At 35.9% G+C, this 8,507-nt stretch overlaps 1 protein-coding gene across 1 annotated transcript in view; it reads left to right on the top strand.

Moving 5' to 3' along the window:
• Nucleotides 1-8,507, top strand: part of LOC106880767 (sarcoplasmic/endoplasmic reticulum calcium ATPase 1) — a 119,941-nt gene that overhangs the window by 1,870 nt on the left and 109,564 nt on the right. The window lies entirely within an intron of this gene.

Genomic DNA, 8,507 nt, shown 5'->3' with positions numbered 1-8,507 from the left:
AGCAAAGGTTACTGAACGATTTATCAAGGTTGAAAGGAAACAGAAAAGGGGGTGGCACATTTTACTTCTGTCTTTCCTAAAGGAACTGTTTGAACATTAGTGGGGGGGGGGGAACTGCATCGTCATTCGCTAAGTATGTGTTTTACTAAATACATATATATATATATATAGACATACTCGCACATATATACATATATATAGAGAGAACGAAAGAGCTTGAATTTTACACACACACGCAGACACAAACGTGCGTATAATGTAAAGAATGATACATACACGTATTGTCTGTGTATACGTACCACATGTATGTGTAGTATCTATGATCACGTGTGTGTATATATATATATATGTATTATTTAATGGCTTGTCATTTTTCATTACCCCTCCCCTCGTGGTCTACTATTAAGTCAACAACCTCTTTTAGTATCTATATGTGCGTGTACACATTACAAATATATATATATTATAAGTATATATATATATGTGTGTGTGTGTATATATATACATGTATATACATTCGCCCAAGCGGTGACGTCTTTGCGCGACGAGGGGAGGATTCATTACTATATAATTTATCAGCAATGAACAATAGAAATTGTTAACCCGGTCTCGCCGCCAGCGATCGCCACGTATATATATATATATATATATATACATACATAGAATATAGACATATTTGTATGATGTGTGGATGGCTGTTTAAAACATTGACTAATTAAATTCTGTGTGGTGTTTAATGCTTCGTTTATAATATAATATTGACTAAAATCACACGTATATACATATCTGTGTATATATATATATATTTATATATCAAACGTGTGTGCGTGTATATATGATATATAAAGTATGTGTTATATTCACACATGTGTGCGTGTGTATTGGTCCACATGCTTGTACAGTCGACATTCTAATTAAGCAACTTGAAAATAAAAATAGTGTCTTTGATATTTCGTTGTTGGTATTTCTATACCAGACTCGGTCTCTTTCTCTCTTGTGTTTAGTATAAAATATTCATTCTATCAATCTTGATTACTCTTATATTTCTTGTCTTGCTTTCATCGAGCTCAGATCATCATTAATCCGGTTTCGATCTTCACCTAAATGTGGCGACGCACGCACACTTTTTTTTTTTTAGTACATACAAAACGACAGGGTGGGTTATTTTATATTTTTTATAAGGTGTGTGTGTGTGTGTGTGTGTATATATATATATATATATATATATATATATATATATACACACGCAGTCCACCCAGTGGCCTCCTTTATATATATTCTTATATATTTTTATATAAACATATACAATAATCCTTGAGATCTCAGATATTTTTTCTGAATCTCCCTGATTCTTTTAATGTGCTAGCTACCTGGTATTAAACTGATATTAATTAATATCCAATTTTTTAACCACAAGTCTGTCATAATTTACATCTCTCTCTCTTTCTAATGATTTTAATGTTTACATCTCTCTCTCCAGTTGATCTTTATCATTCAAATCTTTCTCAGTATTTTTATGCTAAGGTATGTCTTTATGGTTAGATCACACTTTTTTTTTTAGCTTCTCCGTGTACCTATGATTAGGTATCCATATAGATATATATATCTTTGTTCTTCCCTCCCTTCTATCTTTCCCTTAATATCTTTATAGTTCGGTCTCTCTTTCCTCTTGTCTATACAATTAGGTCTCTGATTGTATAATTAGGTCTCTCTCTCTCTCTCTCTCTCTCTCTCTCTCTCTCTCTCTCTCTCTCTCTCATATTTAGCTAGATTTCGTAGTGACGGAGAATACATACACACGAGGAGAGAAGAGAGATCTCCCTCTGGTACGGAGGCAGTCTCTATGACTAGGTGTCTGTCTCCTCTCTGTGTGTATGTATATATGTGTGTGTGTGTGTGTGTGTATATATATATATATATATATATGCACAAAATGTGCACAGATGTTTGAGGTGTTGTTTCTTTACCAAACGTCATGCTAAAAGCATTTTATCAGAATCAGATGAAATCTTTTTCTCTGCAGTGGACCTCTCTCAGCCTCCTCCTCCTCCTCCTCATCTCTGTGCTTCTACCCCCACCCCACTTCCTCTCATCTATTTTTCTACCAATTTCGATCTTATGTCTCTGCTATGGCATCGAATTCTAAAGCCATACCGCAGCATCAGATTGGGCCATCTGATGTAATTTCACATTATTTCTTCCCTCGCTCTGGTTGTGTTGAGTGTTTCAACATATTTTATCATACTGAAACGATAAACAATTTAGGAATAAAAACCTTTTTTCGTTTTTTTTTAATCTTAATTTTATCGTATTTAATTTGTCTCATACCGGGGAAAAAAATCATTACGATTTAAGACAATATTGTCTGTCTCCAAAAACTGTTCAGTGTTTTGTCTTGGGGAAAAAAATGTGAAATTGAGGGAGATTTGACTGTTGTTTCTTACAGAGGCGGCCACGTAATAAGAGCCTGCCGCTCATTCTTGAATCAAGAATGTGTTGTTTAGGAACCTCAAGCCGGACCAGTCCTTGTCGAAAAGACTTGTGATCAAAGGGGTTCCAACTGTGGCCACCTTGCCTGTATCAGAAACTCTTATTCCAATGTCTCCTTCCTAGCTATGTGCGTGTGCGTATAATGTATAAGATTATTTCAAGGAGATTTGGTTGCGTTTTCTAGTAAGTCAAACGGCTGTGTAGGGTCTCCCCAACCCCTCTGTTGGTTTGGTACTTACTCTGTAGTACGTAGTCTTAATTTTTAGTTGAAAATTTTTACTTAATTAAACGCCAAATCATAATGAGGTCGTCCCCACACATTAAATCGATTTTTTTTTTGTCTTTAAATTTGATCTACATATCAGACACGCATACAAAGTATGTGAAATATTGAGGATGGCTTAAGGTTTTTTCTGGTTTGGGAAATAAATTGTCATGACTCAATTAAAAAGCTTTGGGGAGTGGAGGCGGTTACTACAGGTGATTGGGTTACTAAAAATTTTGTCTAACGATCTCTTATTGTATGACCTAATAATGTGTCTATATTTATGCAATGGATACTTAAGGTGCATCCGTGTTTGTAACTAAGTGTACTTGCGGACTGTCTCCCAGTAGTTGAAATATTAGTGGAAGCTGTCAAAAGCCCGCTGACCGGGTTCGATACTCAAATGTGAACCACGTTTCACTGAGGAGCAGGCTTGGGCATACGGGGCAGCTGCTCTGGAGTCTCACGAGTCTATGGGCCCAATTCTTGTCAGTATGTTGTGACTTACTCCCAAATACTAATAGGGCCCAGTGTATTGCTCGTGGGGTGGGTGGGGGTTCTGCAATAGATATGTTAATATGACTCCCCTAGGTTAACCCATGGTAGGTTGGCCCTCCGAATGAAAAGCAGCTTCTGCGTACGGGCTCGTCGCTATGTTGTACAACATGACTTGCTGTTTAAAGTCGATCCAAAACTCGGAATCCTTTTTGAGATGCTGTACTTTTAATCAACGAATCATCAGATTAAATAATAAATGAAGTAGATGTACGTAATTTTTGTCGGATGCTAATTAATAAACTTGCGTTTAATTTCTTTGCAGAATCTTCAGAGCGTCGGACAAAATGCTTAGTCGTATTTCATTCGGCTCATTTCATTCTAAGTTAAAATTCCGCGGAGGTCGACTTTACCTTTTCTTCCATTTAGGCTTGATAAAGTACCAATCAAGTACTGGGGGATCGATGGTATCGACTGACCCTCTGGTTTTGTACTTTAATCAGAAATTATTTTTCATTAGGCGGCGAGCTGGCAGAATCGTTAGCACGCCGGGCAAAAATCCTTAGCGGCATTTCGTCCGGCTTTACGATCTGAGTTCAAATTCCGCCGAGGTCGTCTTTGCCTTTCGTCCTTTTGGGGTCGATTAAATAAGTACCAGTTGAGTACTGGGATCGATATAATCGACTTACTCCCTCCCCCAAGATTTCAGGCCTTGTGCCCATAGTAGAAAGCATTATTATTATTATTATTGAGGTTGTGAATTGGCCTAGTCGTTAGCACGCTGGGCAAAATGCTTAGTACTTCGTTCTGAGTTCAAATTCCGCCGAGGTCGATTTTGCTTTTCATCCTTTCGGGGTCGATTAAATACGTACCAGTTGAACAACTGTGGTCGGTGTAATCGACTTGACCCCTTTCACCAAATTTCAGGCCTTGTGCCGATATCAGAAAGAATGGTTATTTATTCACTTGACTGAATTCGATAATTACAAATATATATTATAGGCATTGCAGTGTTAACGATTGTCATTTAATCAATATTCTTAAACAGGTGAGAAACCTTTCTACGAATATACATGGATGTTACAAAACTATGGCACGAATAAAGTTTGTGAATGTAGTCGCACTACACACACACGCACATACGTGGTGTGTGTGTGTATGTATATATATATATTGGGTTGGTGCATAATTATTGCGGCTGTTTTTTCAAATTTTATTTAACAAAAACATTTTTAAATGGTTATTCCGGAGCATATTTACCATCTACTTCAATTAATGCTTTCCATTTGCTTGGCAGACGGTCAGACTGTCATTTTAAGATGTTTTTGTTAAATATCGTTGTTTTAGTTGAATAAATCTTGTTGAAAAAAAAGCTGCAATAATTATGCACCAACCATATATATATATATATATATATATATATATATATAATATGGTGTGTATATCAAGACTGTATTTAACAAGTACATCATGAAGTTGCTTAAGTAATAATGCTATATTTTAGTGAATCCACATAAACATTATAAGCTTTATTTTAGGGCAAGCTTTTTTGTTTTAAAACGAAATTAGGACCTGCAATGTAAGGGTCTACCTATCTGAAATTTCGGCCCCTAATTTACTTCGTCTTGCAGGGTTAACATTCGACATAATTGTCTCTGGTGTCTGTCTTTCTGCAATCAGGTGAATTATCAAGGTTGGGTGATAAAAAAAAGTGGAACCTCTGTCTTCACCTATATGAACCAGCCGTTCTTAGGGCAAACAGATCTTGGTCCTCCATGTAAATGATGCCATCTACAAAATATATCTTAGACAAAATCATAATTAAATTTCTCATTTAGGGCATCTTTATGATGCGTTACTGACCCCTAAACTAGCTTGATGTGGCACCCAGTTAACTTCATATCGCTGCTTTCATTTGATAAATGCATATATATATATCTTAAACGCTGTTCTTGGGTCATACGTTTCTGATTACATTTTGTCTGTTTGAAATCTTTCACACACACGTACATGTGACCGTTGCAGTTTTTAATGTAGCATTACAGTACACTTTGTGAATAGTGTGTCTATGTATGTGCAGGTAGTTTGTATACATGTATATACACATCCGCATGCAAACGCATATATATATACACATATATCCATACGTTTTATATATATATATATATATATATATATATAATATAGACATACACACACACTAACCTATAGGCTTGTATACACTTAGAGTACATATATACACGTATGGAGTTATACATGTGAATGTGTGTGTGTGTGTGTGTATATGAGACAGTATTTCAGCATGGCTGCAGTCAAAAGACTGAAATAAGTGACAGACTAAACGAATATAAATGTGCATATACATTTTTATATATGTATATATATACAAATACATATATATATATGTACATGCATGTGTATATATGTACATGCATGTGTATATATGTACATGCATGTGTATATATGTACATGCATGTGTATATATGTACATGCATGTGTATATATGTACATGCATGCATGTATATGTGCATGCATGCATGTATATATATATATATATATATATATATATATATATATATATATATATATACATACATATATATATATGTCGATGCCTATATAGGTGATTTGTGTGTATGTTTATGGTGAAGTTTTATTCATAATGTGCTATTTTCATGGAAAGAAAATTGGCTGTTGATGGGAGATTTGTTTGTTTTGCATTTGAAATTGTATCTCGAATGATTATGATGCGGCTTTGAGCTTGAGATGTCAGTTAATTTGTTGTTACATTAAACAGAACATCTCCATTTTGTTTGCTCTAAAGAAGGACAGTGTTTAGTGAGTAATTTTCTGTTCACCGAAGGTAGAACATTAAACTTTTGCCCATTTTAGGCTTTTGGTACTTGTAGGGGGCAGTGTATTACTGCTAGGGTTTGACAATTTTAATATTTGTGTAAATGTTGTATATTATGAGGAAACCAAAAGTTTGGCTACCGTCTGTGAGATGGTTCTGTTTAATAGGTGGGTGGCTATTGAAGAGGCAAATGTTATTTAGTTAATGTTTCTACCCGTTAAATCATCCATCATACAGACTTGGCTTTAGAACAGTTTTAGCGCAAGGTGGGTCCCAAAACAGCATGCGGAGTTGCAAAGAGAGATTTCGTTTTGAAATCTGATACAGACGTGTACCTAACTATAGCAATGAAGGTGATGCCTTCTTAGGGAAAAAGAAATCCTCACTGATGATGAAACGTGTATACGCCAGTCTGTGCTGGAGATTAGACGCCAGCGTATGAATAGACGAGAAGTGTCTGCATACCTGTCAGGTAAAAATAAACTCCTTGACGGACAGCAGAGAAAGTAAAATGCTAACGACAGTTTTTCCTCATCAGGTGAGAAGATTGAGAATAAATAGTACATGCTGACTGAGAAGCTTTGCCCTTCAAAGCAACTGTTGGGGGCTGTTGACCGAAGTTGCTGTTGTAGCACAATATTGTCCCTTTCTTAAACTGCTTCTCATAGTAGTGGAATCTTCCAGAATCAGAAATTTGTCTCATTGGAGCATCTTCTATGTAGTTCTAGCTTCATTTGTATCACTAAAACATGTTTAATAATGTTTTCCATGATGAAGAATTAATGACTTAGTTGCTGTGGTACTTGTATCTCGGCTGAAAAAATTTTTTTGTTCCATTTCTGGAAGCAAGGAAATCCTGTTGAAAAATGTACTTTAATTTTAGGCTGTCTGTTGGAATAAAATTTTTGAAGAAAATTACTGAAATTAAAAAAAAAATTAGATAACTGAATCTTATTTGCAATAGAGCAAAGTGGCTTGTTTTAAACCTGTTCTACAGTGACTAAAGGAAGATGCCTACTCAACTAATTTCCTCGTAATTGGCAAAAAAAAAGGAAATATGTGGCATGTCTGATTTTAGTTTGATTAAATTCTTAAGTTTCAATTATGTAAAATATGGGAATATGTGTGTGTACATACATTCATGCACACGAGCGTATGCATACATGCACAAGCAAGCATCTACATATTTGCAAATACACAAACATTTGTATAAATAAATGTTTGTGCGCGCACACACACACACACACACACACACACACACACACACATATACACACACACTCGTGTATGTACAGAAATATATATGACTGTACTAGGAGTACTGTTTTGATACAGTGGAATTGACAATTTACTTTCTAAGAATCGACCACTTCGAATATTGGTGGCTCACTGCCAATATTTTAATTACTAAGACGCACCGAAGAAGAGATGGAGAGAATGGCTGGGAGCGCAAACTAGTGATGTAGATGATAGCTCAATGGTAAAGTGAACGCTCTCACTGTGTCATGATGGTCCCAAGATCAATCCTGCGGCATGGCCCTGCAACAAGTGACTTCTGTCTGTGTGGGGTTTTTTTAATTTTTTTTTTTTAATAATTAGGCGAGCCATTAATGTAAGGTGAAGTTTCAATAACATACATCAGAAATAAGATGTTTGTTTCTTCAGGTGATGTCACTTGCAAAAGTAGTCTTTCTTTCAAATTTCAAAATCACCAGTTCACACATATATACACACACGCAAAACACATAATCTCATGGTTTGAAATTCTGGCACAGAGCCACCAGTTTTGTTTTTTTAGTGAAGGGGCAAGTACACTGACCCTTAACTGGTGTTTATTTTAGTGATCCCAAAAGTATGGAAGGCAAAGTTGACTTCAGTGGAATCTGAGCCCAGAATATAAACACAAATGCAATACTGCTATGCATTTTGTCCAGCATGCTAAAAGCTCTCTGCTAGCTCACCTTATATACACACATATATAAAATGTGTGTGGTGATGGTTCTCCGTCATTTGAAAGTTGGGATACAATTGTTCATTAAACCTGAATTAACACATAGGTGGCTGTGTATTCCAGACATATACCCTTAACATAATTGTCAGGTAAAATTAGTGGGACGACAGTATATCCTGGAGTCCTATCCTGGTTGAATATACCTAACAACCTTTTAATTTCTGTTCACTTAGGAGGCCGAAGTCATAGGAAATGACATTTGCCCAAAATGTTTCACAGTGGGTTGTCCCTTGAGATTCTCTCTTTATCTCTCTTTCTCTCTCTCTCTCTCTTTCTCTCTTTTTCTCTTTCTCTCTCTCTCTCTTTCTCTCTCTATCTCTCTCTATCTCTATCTCTCTCTCTCTCTCTTTCTCTCTCTCTCTCTCTCTCTCTCTCTCTCTCTCTCTCTCTCT

The sequence above is a fragment of the Octopus bimaculoides genome, chromosome 25 (genome assembly GCF_001194135.2).
Source record: "Octopus bimaculoides isolate UCB-OBI-ISO-001 chromosome 25, ASM119413v2, whole genome shotgun sequence".
NCBI classification, from domain to species: domain Eukaryota; kingdom Metazoa; phylum Mollusca; class Cephalopoda; order Octopoda; family Octopodidae; genus Octopus; species Octopus bimaculoides.
This window is presented reverse-complemented; position numbering and strand designations above follow the sequence as displayed.